The sequence below is a fragment of the Armigeres subalbatus genome, chromosome 2, assembly GCF_024139115.2.
Source record: "Armigeres subalbatus isolate Guangzhou_Male chromosome 2, GZ_Asu_2, whole genome shotgun sequence".
Lineage (NCBI taxonomy): Eukaryota > Metazoa > Arthropoda > Insecta > Diptera > Culicidae > Armigeres > Armigeres subalbatus.
In genome coordinates, this window is record NC_085140.1 from 283,728,924 (window position 1) to 283,745,832 (window position 16,909).

Sequence of the window (16,909 nt, forward strand, 5' to 3'; positions counted from 1 at the left end):
TCACTCAAATTAAACGATTTGCTATTTTTCCACCACATCCGTAAGATTGCAGTTTAATCCATTAAGAAAAAACAAACAACCATGCGTTCACCATCATTTTACATGCAATTGAGTCATTTTAGAACACCATTCGGGCGTTTTGCCCCAGGCCTATTTTTAAAACATTTTTTAAATGCGTTAGAAAGTCATGAAAACCTTATTGTTTTGAATAGGAAATCATTGTGAAATATAGCTGGGTTTGTAAATTTTGTACCTGTACGTTGAAATGGTTGGGTATTTTTGTTTATATGGGCGAAAACATCGAAAAAGCTTAAGGGGTGCATTTTGGACCGTTCTCCCCTATTATAATATGGAAATAAGGAGATGCATAAAACGAAAACTATAGGCCTTTTCACGAGACGTTTAAAATCAGCTGATTTTACCGTCAATTGACAGTTCTTCTATGAAAGTGACAGCTTCGGACTTGCAGGCCTGTTCAGCGGTTGTAAACAAGTGCAGCCCCGGCAGTGTCACATGAAAAGGCCTATATTCGAATTTGCCCTTGAAATCACCCAAACTTCACCATAACTCCACACCACCCATCATACAACACACCACCCAAACCAAACAGCATGTTGAAGCATCAATGAAACCCCTCTTTTTCCCCTTCCAATGTATGACACAAAACAAACGCAAACACCACCATGGCCACGAGCGTACGAACCAGCAGTTAATCGTGTCGTTATCAAGTGCAATTTCTGTTGCCAATGATGAAACTTACAACTGTGTTGGTGCGAATGCAATATAAAATATAAAAGTATAATGGCAATAAACATCATCGAGTCGGCTCTACACTCAAAAGCGCGTACGTTGTTCGTCGATTAGTTTTCGTGTTCAACACGTTCCACATTGCAAGCTTTGAAAAGCTTTGCTCGTTGCGTCAGCGTTATCGATATTGCCGTAGCGAGGTTTCTAACCCATCGAGCAAACGTAATTTATATTATAGCATGGTAGCTGCTCAATGCTCGTAGTCCCGATTATATGGGAAAAAATGGAAAACTGCCTAAACCATTTTCCTTGTCAGCTGCGAACGCATTAATCAATCTTGATGAAATTAAATAGCATGTAATTAGAAGAGTGGCTCTGCGGAATGCAACTTGTTGCGATAAAATCAGTTGAGTCTAAGTACATGAAAATCGTGTGAGTTTTTGAGGTTGAAAAAGTGACCATACAGACACACAAACATACACACACACAGACATCACCTCGATTCATCAAACTGAGTCGAATGGTATAAGAAACTTTACTATCAGATGTTCCTGTAAAAAGTTCGTTTTCAGAGTGAAATGATAGCCTTTCGGTACAACTTTGTTGTACGAGAAAGGCAAAACGGACCTGGAAACTAACGGGATTATAGGCTCTCCAAAAAGTTGCCTGAACTTTTTTTTTAATTCAAATTAGGTTTATACATCAAGCATCCTATATTATATGAGCAATTCTCTGTGAAATCACGATTTTTTTTCCAAGAATTCAATTTTGTATTTTTGATTTCCCTGAAATTTTGAATATACATCCTTTATGGCCAAAAAACCTTATCTGCATAATTGGTTTGCCATTTTAACTCTGGTGTAACTTTTGACAAAAGCCTACACGGATACAAATTTCAACCATTTGATTCAAAAATATACATGTTTACTTCCAAAATGGTAAAATGTTTGAATCAAACATATTTATTTTTAAAACCAAATTAAATCCCTGTTTGTTTTATACGTACACTAGTGGGCAGCCCCTCGCTCGCTCTTGTAAAAAGTAAACAAACACTCGAGTTCGGATCGGATCCGATCGGAGGTCAACAGAGGAGCAGAAGCAAGCGTGGAATAATATGTTTTCTTGCTTCCAAATTGTTGATAAGGATGTTTTTCAGGTACAGAAAGGTAAGTAAATGAAATATGAACGATTAGAATTGAGAAATCTGGTAGTCAAATGCTACCAGAATATGAAAATTGGTAGAGTTGATAAGAAAATATTATGAATGGCCGAACCAAAACAATAATATCCATGTTTGCTTCAAACATTTAGCTGGTTGAAACAACTTGAAACGCACATTTGATTCAAAAGAAAGTTTTCGTTCGCTTCAAATGCAACAATATGTTTGATCCAAACATATTTATTTTTGATGCCAGAACAAACTGAATTATTGTTTGGATTTACCTAGAATATGTTTGTTTTTAACGTATTTTTTTCTGCGTGCTAAGCAAAAAAACATTGAATTTTCAAAAAAATATAACTTGAAAACGGCTTGTCCGATCATTCTGGTGTCTTTTGCAAAGTTTTGGGTAATCAATGGGGTTTGTGAAAAAATATACACTGTGAAAAAAAATGTTCATACATTGGAAATAAAATTTAAATATCGATTTTCTCAAAAACGAATTTTTCAATATTTTTTATTTTTTGATATGTTGTAGCAGATAATATATGTAATATTTTGCACTATGGGTCATTATGGAGAAATGATGGACAAAAAAGTTATAATTTTTTTAAATAAGTTGGTTTTTCAAAAATGGTTGAAATTTTTTTTTTACGTTTTTATCAATTCGATTTTATGAAAGTACGTTGAATTTCCATTTCTGCTAGTTGTGGTGCCTGCCTAGGATTGGGATTTGACAGTGGGCTCTTTTAAACTTCTATAAAAAGCTGCATGTATCCGAAAGTGGGCTCCGCCAAAGCGACCGTGTGCCGCTCAAAGCGCACAAGCCCAAGTCCTGGTGTTAGGTGAGACACTAAACAGACCTGACACGATGGCCCTCCGACGAGACAGGAGGTTTGCGCAGGACCAATAAGCCGCCTTTAAAACAACCATTACGAACGACATAGAAGATAATACGACTCGATACAATCGGCAAAGACCTAGGCGACGAATAAAGGATATCGGAAGCTTGGAACATGGAACTGCAGGATAGTGTACGATGAACTACATCCCAGCAACTTCGACGGCGTAGCGCTGCAGAAAAGCTGCTGGACATGACAGAAAGTGTGGAAAAACGGGCATCGAGCGTCTACAAAGCTGTGCATCACCAATGAGCTGGGTACCGGCTTCATAGTGCTGGGCAAGATTCGCCAACACGTGATTGGGTGGCAGCCAATCAACGCAATGATATGCAGGCTGAGGATAAAAGGCCGTTTCTTCAACTACAGCATCATCAACGTGCACTGTCCACACGAAGGGAGTCCCTACGACGAGAAAGAAGCGTTCTATGCACAGCTGGATCAGACATACGATGGCTGCCCATTGCGGGACGTCAAAATCGTCATCGGTGACATGAACGCCCAGGTAGGAAGGGGGGAAATGTATAGACCGGTCATCGGACCGGATAGCCTGCATACCGTATCGAACGACAACGGCCAACGATGCATAAACTTCGTAGCCTCCCGCGGAATGGTAGTCCGAAGCACCTTCTTCCCCGCAAAAATATCCACAAGGCCACATGGAGATCACCTAACCAAGAAACGGAAAACCAAATCGACCACGTTCTAATCGACGGTAAATTCTTCTCCGACATCACGAACGTCCGCACTTACCGCAGTGCGAATATTGAATCCGACCACTACCTCGTTGCAGTATGCCTGCGCTCAAAACTCTCGACGGTGTACAACACGCGTCGAAGTCGGACGCCGCGGCTTAACATTGGGCGGCTACAAGACGGTAGACTAGCTCAAGCATACGCGCAGCAGCTGGAAGTGGCACTTCCAACGGAAGAGAGATATTCGATCCGCCATTGGTAGCACCGCAACCGCTGCACTTGGCACGGTGCCCCCGGATCAGAGAAACGACTGGTATGACGGCGAATGTGAGCAGTTAGTGGAAGAGAAGAATGCAGCATGGGCGAGATTGCTGCAACACCGCACGAGGGCGAACGAGGCACGATATAAACAGGCGCGGAACAGACAAAACTCGATTTTCCGGAGGAAAAAGCGCCAGCAGGAAGATCGAGACCGTGAAGAAACGGAGCAACTGTACCGCGCTAATAACACACGAAAGTTCTATGAGAAGTTAAACCGATCACGTAAGGGCCACGTGCCACAGCCCGATATGTGTAAGGACATAAACGGGAACCTTCTTACGAACGAGCGTGAGGTGATCCAAAGGTGGCGGCAGCACTACGAAGAACACCTGAATGGCGATGTGGCTGACGAAGATGGCGGTATGGTGATAGACCTGGGAGAACGCGCGCAGGACATAATTCTACCGGCCCCGGATCTCCAGGAAATCCAGGAGGAGATTGGCCGGCTCAAGAACAACAAAGCCCCTGGGGTTGACCAACTACCAGGAGAGCTATTTAAACACGGTGGTGAGGCACTGGCTAGAGCGCTGCACTGGGTAATTACCAAGATTTGGGAGGAGGAAGTTTTGCCGCAGGAGTGGATGGAAGGTGTCGTGTGTCCCATCTACATGGATTGTAGCAACTACCGCGCAATCACATTGCTGAACGCCGCCTACAAGGTACTCTCCCAAATTTTATGCCGTCGACTAGCACCAACTGCAAGGGAGTTCGTGGGGCAGTACCAGGCGGGTTTTATGGGCGAACGCTCCACCACGGACCAGGTGTTTGCCATTCGCCAAGTACTGCAGAAATGCCGCGAATACAACGTGCCCACACATCATCTATTCATCGACTTCAAAGCCGCATATGATACAATCGATCGGGACCAGCTATGGCAGCTAATGCACGAACACGGATTTCCGGATAAACTGACACGGTTGATCAAAGCGACGATGGATCGGGTGATGTGCGTAGTTCGAGTTTCAGGGGCATTCTCGAGTCCCTTCGAAACCCGCAGAGGGTTACGGCAAGGTGATGGTCTTTCGTGTTTGCTATTCAACATCGCTTTGGAAGGTGTAATACGAAGAGCAGGGATTAACACGAGTGGTACAATTTTCAATAAGTCCGTCCAGCTATTTGGTTTCGCCGACGACATAGATATTATGGCACGTAACTTTGAGAAGATGGAGGAAGCCTACATCAGACTGAAGAGGGAAGCCAAGCGGATCGGACTAGTCATCAACACGTCGAAGACGAAGTACATGATAGGAAGAGGTTCAAGAGAAGACAATGCACAGTGGTTCCCCCATAGGTCATAAATACAAAAACATGACTATCGAAATTCAACAAGTTATCCCTAAACTACTACTTTATGGTATACTATTTATGATCCAATCGTCATTTTTGTAGAATTTGAGCTAATATGATCTGTATAAGGCTTCGAATTTAAAATAATCCAGTTAAACAAACTATTCGTGAAAATGTTGGCATACCTCATGAAACTTATGTTTTACCTTTGAATTCCCTCTTGAAATATCCTCTGAGTAAATATTTACACTCGAATCTGTCATCTACATGCTATTTCAGTTGGGACCGTCCGCAACAAAGCAAATGGTCAACGAAAAACTCTACTGTGTTTGATGAACGGATTCACAATTTTCTTCTGAATTTCATTATTATCATCCACCAATAAAATATGTTTCCCCTTCAGTTCCCCTCCAGAAACATTTCCTGAATAAATATTTACACTATTCTCTATCATCTAATGGCTGCTTCAGCTGCGACCATCTGCGACCAAGCAAATGGTAAACAAATAACTTTTCTATGTTTCTTCGTGGAAAAACTAATTTCTTCTAAATTTTGTTATCTTCATCCTCCAAGAAAGTATGTTTCCCCTTGAAATCCCCTCCAGAAACATACTGTGAGTAAATATTTACACTCTAATCTGTCGTCTAAAGGCTATTTCAGCTGCGACCATCTGCAACCAAGCAAATGGTAAACAAATAACTTTTCTATGTTTCTTCGACGGAATAACAATTTTCTTCTAAATTTTGTTATCTTCATCCTCCAAGAAAGTATGTTTCCCCTTGAAATCCCCTCCAGAAACATTCTGTGAGTAATTATTTACACTCTAATGTGTCGCCTAAAGGCTATTTCAGCTGCGACCATCTGCAACCAAGCAAATGGTAAACAAATAACTTTTCTATGTTTCTTCGACGGAAAAACAATTTTCTTCTAAATTTTGATATCTTCATCCTTTACGAAAATATGTTTTCCCTTGAAATCTCCTCCAGAAACATCCTGTGAGTAAATATTTACACCCTAATCTGTCGTCTATAGGCCATTTCAGCTGCGACCATCTGCGACCAAGCAAATAAACGAATAGCTTTACTATATTTCTTTGACGAAAACACAATTTTCTACTCAATTTGTAATCTTCTTCATCCACTAAGAAAGTATGTTTCCCCTTCAAATCCCCTCCAGAAACATCCTCTGAGCAAATATTTGCACTCCTATCTTTCATCTAAAGGCTATTTCAGCTGCAACCGTCCACGAGAAAGCTATGGGTAAAAAAATAACAAAATTATGTTTGGTTAACAGATATCATATTTTCTGCTAAATTTAATCGTGTGCCGCTTCAATTTCTTTTTGATTATCCTTTAAGTGTATTCATATTTCTGGCTGCTGCCTAAATGGCATTTCAGTTACCACAGTCTGCGACTGTGCTTGGAAATAAATAATCGATGGTAAAAAATTACCAAAACTGATGAACACGAGTATTACATTTTCTTTATCATGGTCAACTTTATTAAACTGAAAAGCATGTTTCTCCCCGATTTCCATGCTCAGACATCTCTGAGAAGATATTTAAATTTTTAGCTGTCATTCAAGAGCTATCTTTGTGCAGATTATTAAATAGTATATCGTGGTATAATAGTATTATATTTAACTTTAAATTGATATATTAAACCTTTTTGCCTTTCTCATATACCACGTATACGTAAAGGCTATACGTTTGTTCCAAAAACGAACTGTTATAGAATGCACGGAGACACATAGTATTAGATACCAAATGATATATGTCTGTGCGTGTGTATGTGTGCGTATGTATGTACGCAAAAAAACTCACTTATGTTTCGTCTACTAAATTTTGGCTGTTATGCCCTTTTCAAATATTGATCTAGACTTAACCGATTTGTTGCGTTCGACGTGGAATCATATCCTTTTGTTTTCTAATAAGAATTGGCCAGATCGCACAATGTGTCTAAAAGTAATGGAAATATACTATTGTTTCATATGCACTAGAAAGGCATTAACAACGCTAGGTGGATTAATCAGGTTTATTTTCGTTTACTACTTTCACAATAACAAGCATCTTCCCACCTACGCATCTTCCTCAAGAATGTAAATTGAACGTTGATTGTTGGATTTTTGCATATAATACTGAAATCGGCTCCGTAAAGTATGATAATGACTGAGCCTACCAAATAATTAAAAAATAGGCTGTTTAACCTGAAAAATACTAAAAGTACACCATTTTACCGTATAACTTCCGTAATTAATATTTATGACCGCCCTCCTAGAGGAATGGAACCACTGTGCAATGTGAGCCACCCACCGCGAGTTTGCATCGGTGGTGACGAAATCGAGGTGGTAGAAGAATTTGTGTACTTGGGCTCACTGGTGACTGCCGAAAATGACACCAGTAGAGAAATTCGGAGACGCATAGTGGCTGGAAATCGTACGTACTTTGACTCCGCAAGACGCTCCGATCGAATAGAGTTCGCCGCCGTACCAAACTGACAATCTACAAAACGCTAATTAGACCGGTAGTCCTCTACGGACACGAGACCTGGACGATGCTCGTGGAGGACCAACGCGCACTTGGAGTTTTCGAAAGGAAAGTGCTGCGTACCATCTATGGTGGGGTGCAGATGGCGGACGGTACGTGGAGGAGGCGAATGAACCACGAATTGCATCAGCTGTTGGGAGAACCATCCATCGTTCACACCGCGAAAATCGGACGACTGCGATGGGCCGAGCACGTAGCCAGAATGTCGGACAGTAACCCGGTGAAAATGGTTCTCGACAACGATCCGACGAGCACAAGAAGGCGAGGTGCGCAGCGGGCAAGGTGGATCGATCAGGTGGAAGATGACTTGCGGACCCTCCGTAGACTGCGTGGTTGGCGACGTGTAGCCATGGACCGAGCCGAATGGAGAAGACTCTTATATACCGCACAGGCCACTTCGGCCTTAGTCTGAATAAATAATAATAATAATACATTATGTTATAATCAAGTTTTTTTTTTTTTTTTTTTTTTTGTGTCTTTATTAAGGAGACTTTCAGCCCGATGCTGGCTCGTCTCCGAGTACATATAATCAAGTTATGACGATCGATCGATCAAGTTATGACGATCGACACCCCCACCCCTTTTCGCCAAGGCCCTGATGCCATTTTTGAACGATTCCTAAATATAAATAAAAGACAAACAAAACCGCATACATATTATAATATGGAAATAAGGAGATGCATAAAACGAAAACTATATTCGAATTTGCCCTTGAAATCACCCAAACTTCACCATAACTCCACACCACCCATCATACCACACACCACCCAAACCAAACAGCATGTTGAAGCATCAATGAAAGCCCTCTTTTTCCCCTTCCAATGTATGACACAAAACAAACGCAAACACCACCATGGCCACGAGCGTACGAACCAGCAGTTAATCGTGTCGTTATCGAGTGCAATTTCTGTTGCCAACGATGAAACTTACAACTGTGTTGGTGCGAATGCAATATAAAATATAAAAGTATAATGGCAATAAACATCATCGAGTCGGCTCTACACTTAAAAGCGCGTACGTTGTTCGTCGATTAGTTTTCGTGTTCAACACGTTCCACATTGCAAGCTTTGAAAAGCTTTGCTCGTTGCGTTAGCGTTATCGATATTGCCGTAGCGAGGTTTCTAACCCATCGAGCAAACGTAATTTATATTATAGCATGGTAGCTGCTCAATGCTCGTAGTCCCGATTATATGGGAAAAAATGGAAAACTGCCTAAACCATTTTCCTTGTCAGCTGCGAACGCATTAATCAATCTTGATGAAATTAAATAGCATGTAATTAGAAGAGTGGCTCTGCGGAATGCAACTTGTTGCGATAAAATCAGTTGAGTCTAAGTACATGAAAACCCGGATAAAAAATATCATTAAAATATCATAAATTTTATTGTTACAACACCATTTAAAACATAATTTTTACCATTGAATATAATGGAATTTTGACAATAAAATCACATGAGAAATAATGGTTTTCCACGATAAAATGAATGGTAAATGGGACTTTTACAATTAAAAAGGGGGGTTGTTATGTATCTTTACAATAAAAAAATCGAAAATTTTCCATACAAAATTCGGAGCAAAACAATTGATCTTACGGTTCTTCAATGGGATGATTTCGAGCGACAAAACAATAGAAAACATTGTGTTTTAAATGTTTTCAATTACTGTTTCTATTGTTTTACAATAGAAATACAACAGGATTTAGAATACATTATACTCCAATATTACAATAAAAATACAATACAATTAATTGTTTTACAAATTATGTTATTTTCCTCCGATTGGTTAGCATATCTTTAAACGAATCCATCAAACTTAAAATAAATCGCAGATTTCTGTGAAATTTCACCGAAATCTCAACAGCAGAACTGTTCGGTAAAAATTTTACTGATTTTTTGGTAGTTTTGACAGTTGAACAAAGGAAAATACCGCAGAAAATCGGTGAAATAATTACCGAACAAATCTGCTGTTGAGATTTCGGTGAATTGAAGCAAAATTCGCCGAAATCTGTGAAATAATTTAAGAGCGCACTACTTCCAACGTAAGGTGGGTTGCCTGTATCTGGAGAAAAATCCAACATCGGTTTAAAAAGCGTACTAACTTTGTTCCGAATAGACAATACATATAGATATAAACCTGTAAAAATGTAAATTATAAAAGAATGTCAGTTTTATTAGAAAAAATACGTCGAGAAGAAAAGAAAAATACATGCATCAGTTCTTATTATATCCCGTTGGTGAGATTGGCCAATGGTAGCCACTGAACGATCTTCAATCAGTGACCAGCAAGCAGCAGTATTTTATTTATCATAAGCTTCAGTTCTGTAAAGGAACAAGGATACATGTTACCAGGCATGTCATCAGGTATTATGATGATAAAATTTTCATTTATTTTTTGTTCGGGATGAGCCACTGCGTTCATTATGTACATTGAACTTTTGTAGTAGATATAAGATTACGATTACCGGTGGTGAGTATAAACCGTTTGTCAGCGCAGTATCATTACTTGACACTTTACCGGTCGCTACTAAACGCGCTGCTAAAACAGTAGCGCAGCTGACAGGTGACCAAATTGACCAAATAACAGCGCTACTATTTAATGAACTATCAAACGTCAAACGTCACCGATACGGAATGCAGCCACCGAAATGATAACCGAAAATACCGAAAATAGTGACCGATGCGAAAAAAAATCAGAAGGGTTATGTACAAGACACAACCGCCCAACGTAAACTACGTAAGGCAGTTTTGATCATTAAGGATTGTAGTCCCATCATGCATAAACATTTTCAGAAAATTTATTTGACATACAGGGGTTAGACAAAAAGGTTAAGATAGGCAAAATTTTGTCGAAGTTCAAATCAGCATAACTTTGCCTAGAATGATCCGATTTCAATGAAACCGGGACCTTCGGACGCGTAAACTCTTCTAGTATACTGCAGAACCACAGATTGGCCCTTGGCCACCGGAGATGTTCCAGGTTTTCCGAGGATATGTTAAAAATGCAATTTTTTTTCTGCTTGTCGTTTTATCCGACGTTTACTGCCATCATATTTTATACTCTCCCTGGAAACTAGAACTTATAAGCTGATCAATGCTGGCTGCAGATCGAAAAATCGTTTGGTATACGCAAAGATATGGCCATTTTCGTATAATCGGTACGGGATTGGCCATACACCCTGACCAAATGTCACTTTCGCAGAACACCCGGAACCTGTTATAAATTGGCCAGAGAGTCTAAAAGTCACCATAATGTATCTTTAATAAAGATCCTATATTCATCCTCTTGGGAAAACATAAATTTTGACACCGATATATACATAGTTCCAGACGGTGCCAAAACCTGCCCCTCCTGGAAGGCCCTTGGAACCTGATATAAGGGTGGCAGTGGACACTATCATTCTGGAAATGTTACTGTAATCATCGTCTCGCAAAGCCATGAACATAGATACCCATATTTGCATTATTCCGATCTGTTTTCATTTCATCATGTTCCCGGATCCGTTTTTACGGAAATGGCCATATCTCTGCGTAGTTTTGATGGATTCTCGATCTACAGCCACCATTGGCCGGCATATTAGTTCTAGTTTTTGGAGAAAGCATAAAACATGATGAAAGTAAACGTCACATAAAATGACAAGCAGTGGAAAAAATGCATTTTGAACATACCTTCGGAAAACCCGGAACATCTACGGTGGCCATGGACCAATCTTAGGCAGGGAGACAGTATACTAGAAAACCGTCCGGTTCTGAAGGTCCTGATTTTACCAAAATCGGATTATTGTACGCAAAGTTATGATGATTTGAATTTCGACATAATTTTGCCTATCTCAACCTTTTTGTCTAACCCCTGTAAGTACTGGTTTCGAACAAAACTTGCGTATCTTAAGATATGAAAATTGTTGGATACGACAATTGTTTAAAAAATTTACTATGAAAACCCAAATTTATTCCTCAGTGGTAATGATGCCTTTCTTGGATCCGAATTGCCAACATTTGGGTTTTGAAGCATTTGATGAAATATTTCAATAGAAGAAGCTCTAGGGGAGCATCCTCTTTTCCGTTTGCAACATTTGTTATTCAGAAATATTCCAATCATAGGCATATCTTGTTTTTCGTGCATCACTAGAAATCATAAAATTTCAATCATGTACCAAAACCCAATTAATTTGGTTTGGATGCGCGCGAGTAGTAAATGTTGCGGACGGGAAAAGAGGGTGTGTGTGTTATTACAATCTAACTGCCACTGTCTGGCAGTGTCACAAGTGTTGGTAAAATCTCAAACCCTAGCAGCACACATGTTACACATAGGCTACTGCAACTGATATGTGACCAAATTTAGTCACAATCAAGTTGCTGCAACCATTTCTGGAAGACTTGTGTTGCTCGGGAAATCTCAAATCTCATCGGCGATCAAACCATGCGTGAGTCAATTTCCATCAGAATCATGGCCCATAGATTTACTCATGGTTCGAATCGCAATTTGCATCATTGCACGATATTGACGTGTTCTTCATTGTTGAATGCATTGAATTAACTGTTTTTCGTCTAAAACAATTTCTAATAATTGCATATATAAATAAAACATACGCCTCGATTGCGTTTTGACGCTTTTTAGAACGAAATCATTTTTCGGTGAGTGAGCGAAGCGATGCGATTCTGGCCGAGAAACTCAAGCGCGATGCTCCCCCTACAGAATCGCAGGCGAGATTCAGATTTGAGGCGAGATTCGATGATTCAGATTTGAGTATGATTCTACCAACACTGAATGTCACTATGGATAAAATATTCGTGCAACCATTTTATTAATATCATTGCAAGACTTTTGAATCAGGGAGCAAGAAGGTGATAGCTCTATTGAGCTCATATAGCCCGTTCCAAGAACGTATGCGTTCCGAAGCTTTTGTCGTGTACAATAAGTACCGCATGTTTGCACCCACGTGTTATAAAAATATCTTAAGTGCATTCACACTTCCTGAATCAAAGTTAAATCCTTCTGATTCAGGCGCGCATTTAATTGGACAAAATATTATTAGGCCGATATAAATATATTTTTTTAAATATGTCTCCCCTCCCCTTCGGATTGTTTTGCTCAAAAATACCAATTTGAGGGGCAACAAAAAAAAATTCCGGTAAATTTTGAGAACTTTCAAAACATTCTTTAACAAATCCGAGAAGTTTTTTTTTTTTTTTATTTTTTTTTTAATATTTATTTTTTTACTAGCAGACCCGACGAACTTTGTTTCGCCTAAAATTGATTTATTCTCTGATTAGTTCTCGAATTATGCATAAATGTTTGGTTCATTTGTATGGGAGCCCCCTTTCCAGAAGGGGGAGGCGTTGCAAACCACCACAGAAACATATCTTCCCTTCCAAAACCTCCACACGCCAGATTTGTTTCTATTTGCTTAATCTCGAGTTATGATGAAATTGGTTTTTCATTTGTATAGGAGCCAGGTTTCAAAGAAAAGAGGAGTCTCGAACCATGTTAAGAACCTTCACCGGCCCCAAAAACCTCTGCATTCAAATTTTCACGCCGCTCCATTCAGTAGAAGAAGAAGAAGATTACCCCCTCCCCCTTGACTTTGCGGAGACCAGTAGACCTTGACCTTGCGTAGACCATAATTTTTAATAAATATGTGTAACGGCCTTATTAGTTTTCAGTTTGCAAAAAAAATGCTCAACATTTTTCCAGAGTCGTTTTTTAATATAAACATGTTTGTGCAATTACATTGCGATGATTGCATTACTAACAAAGGCATTGGCATTGATAACAATTGATTGTCTCATGCCCGCACAAACATGCCCTATCTGCATCACTTTTCATACACCATGCACTACATTACGGTCGGAGTAAAGTCGGACCGTCTGTGGGCAAGTTGTACTGTCAAACAGTCGTACAACTTGCCCACAGATGGTCCGACTTTACTCCGACCGAACCAAATTTCCTGGGGGTGGAGTCAAAGTTGTACAACACGTCGGAGCGTGTATGGGGCCCCTTACGCATTTTTGTTACATTTGTTTCGACCGCGGTCACTGGTCCGGCTCCATTGTTCTACTTTTTGTGCGAAACACCAAAAGATATTTTAGTTACTAGATAAAGATTGTCGCTGTCGTCGCTGTCCGGAACATCTTTTGCTGGCGAGGATAGGGGAGCTAAATGTCAAAGAAGGAAAATCCATACGATTTGACAGGTATGTACCACACATGTTTCGGACAGCAGAACAAAGGGAACAGTAGCGACAATCTTTATCTAGTAACTAAAATATCTTTTGAAACACCGCACAAAAAGCAGAGTCCAAAAGCCAACCGCACTGAACGGCGACGGCCGAAACGAGACTCTTGCGGACAAGAAAAGAGGGTGCTGTCAAAATGCACCGATACTCTATTTTAACGTTCATGACCCAAAGTTTCAATATAATTGACAAATTGGTAGAGAATTTCCGAGTCGATTGATATATAAATCTCAAAAATCCATCGGAAGATAAAGGCGCTATTAAAGTTCAAAATCTTACATGATTTCGTGACGGTCTCGAATTTGGAAATTTTCATTTGTCACCCTGTATCCGAGTCTTCCCCTTAGGCTCTGTCTCATTTCCCGAATCAAATTTAATTTTACTTAAAACTGACAGTTCAAAAATTTGAAAATCACCCGGCCATAAGAATGGCTGCGTGCTACCCAGCAATTCCAATAAGACATCGATCGAGAATGATTCGATATCTGTCAAAAGTAATCCTGCTCATCCAGCAGGGTTATTCGATAATTATTGAACTGTCACTTTTAAGTTTAATTTGAGTTTAATCATCCAATTGAGACAGACCCTTAGACGTAGTTTACGTCAAAAGAGTGACTAATCTAAAATTACAGTACAGTAAGAGTGATCAAAATACTCGCGCCCAGTAATGATGCTCTAACGCGCTTCAACACTTTAGATACTTACCACGGTACAGAAGCCATATAGTGATCTACCGCTTTCCCAGCAGCAGAAACTGCAATGAAAAAAACACTTTCTGCACCATACAGTTTCATTATTTTCATCTCTTCACTAATACTAAAGACACACTGGTGGTACAAGGACCGTGGTATACCACGGTTATATACCCTAGTACATATTGTACCATGGTTTTCCACGTTGTACCAGCATGGTACAAGGCGACACACCTGTGGTACAACTTGTACCATGGTACGAATACCATCAGTGTGTCATTAGTATAATTATAAACAAAACTGTACACGCTCAAATGAATCCAGCCATTCTCCGAGTAAAATTATAAGCAAAAGTTTTTGTTCCATTTCATTTTTTTGAAATCAAATTTTTATTGCAAAACATTTCTAGACCTGCAGCAAGACCTGCAATATGAAAATATATACTTGAGAACCGGTATAACATTTTTATTTATTTAACAAACAAAGCTATTGTAATTTTATTGTTTTCATTTGTTATTTCATCAATATAAAAAATCCATGAAATATTCCAAAATTATATTAATTCAATAACATTAGACGGATTTCCAGATCATCCAAACCGAATATTTTTAAAAATTGTTTAGTTTTTGGATGAGCAATACTAAACATAAGCGAACAATAAAAATATAATAGAATATATCGGAAACATTTAAATATATTGTTATTTTAATGTACGTACAATAAAGATCTTTTACAACCGACAACATTTTACAATAAGCCTACAATAGTTTGTATTGTTTGCCACACAATCTATTGTATTTCAATGGGTTATGTCATACAAGTTACTGTAAATTTTTATCCGGGAATCGTGTGAGTTTTTGAGGTTGAAAATGTGACCATACAGACACACAAACATACACACACACAGACATCACCTCGATTCATCAAACTGAGTCGAATGGTATAAGAAACTTTACTATCAGATGTTCCTGTAAAAAGTTCGTTTTCAGAGTGAAATGATAGCCTTTCGGTACAACTTTGTTGTACGAGAAAGGCAAAACGGACCTGGAAACTAACGGGATTATAGGCTCTCCAAAAAGTTGCCTGAACTTTTTGCCTTTCTCGTACAACTAAGTTGTACCGAAAGGCTATCATTTCACTCCGAAAACGAACTTTTTATAGAAGCCTCTGAGACCCATAGTATTATATATCAATCGATTCAGCTCGACGAGCTGAGCACATGTCTGTCTGTCCGTGTGTATGTGTGTGTGTATGTGTGTGCACAAAAGCTATAAAAACATTAGACAACTTTTCGTATAGTAATCCTTAACCGATTTTCTCGCAACAAGTTTCATTCGACAGGGGACAAAGCCTTGTTGATCACTATTGAATTTTATAACGATCGGTTATTGCGTTTAAAATTTATTAAGAAAATGGAACCTCGGACCATATAAACCCCATATGAGGTGGGTGTCTTAACTAAATGCGAGAAAGGCACCACCAACGCTAGGTGGATTAATCTGGTTTTTTTTTAATTCAAATTAGGTTTATACATCAAGCATCCTATATTATATGAGCAATTCTCTGTGAAATCACGATTTTTTTTCCAAGATTTCAATTTTGTATTTTTGATTTCCCTGAAATTTTGAATATACATCCTTTATGGCCAAAAAACCTTATCTGCATAATACTAATGACACACTGGTGGTATAAGTACCATGGTACAAGAATCTTGAAATGAGTACCATACCAATTATTGTCTTTATCAAAGATAGTCTTGGAATAATTTTCTTGTCCTCTTGTACCATGGTACAAGTACCACAGGTGTGTCCTTAGTATAATTGGTTTGCCATTTTAACTCTGGTGTAACTTTTGACAAAAGCCTAAGCAAAAAAACATTGAATTTTCAAAAAAATATAACTTGAAAACGGCTTGTCCGATCATTCTGGTGTCTTTGGCAAAGTTTTGGGTATTGTCAGATTTTCTGGATATGATACACTGCGCGGCGTTTGTAATGTTCCCAAATGGGTACTTGCACAAAACTTCACGCGGCGAATGACTGTCGAAAGGTACGGCCGCGACAAACGATACACCGCAATGCTATTCATCCATAAGAATCAAGTAAACGGGGTGCAGAAAGCGCGGCGGTACCTTTCATGAAAGGTTCGCCGCGTGCAATTTTGAGAAAATCAGGCAATAATCAATGGGGTTTGTGAAAAAATATACACTGTGAAAAAAAATGTTCATACATTGAAAATAAAATTTAAAAATCGATTTTCTCAAAAACGAATTTTTCAATATTTATTATTTTTTGATATGTTGTAGCAGATAATATATGTAATTTTTTGCACTAT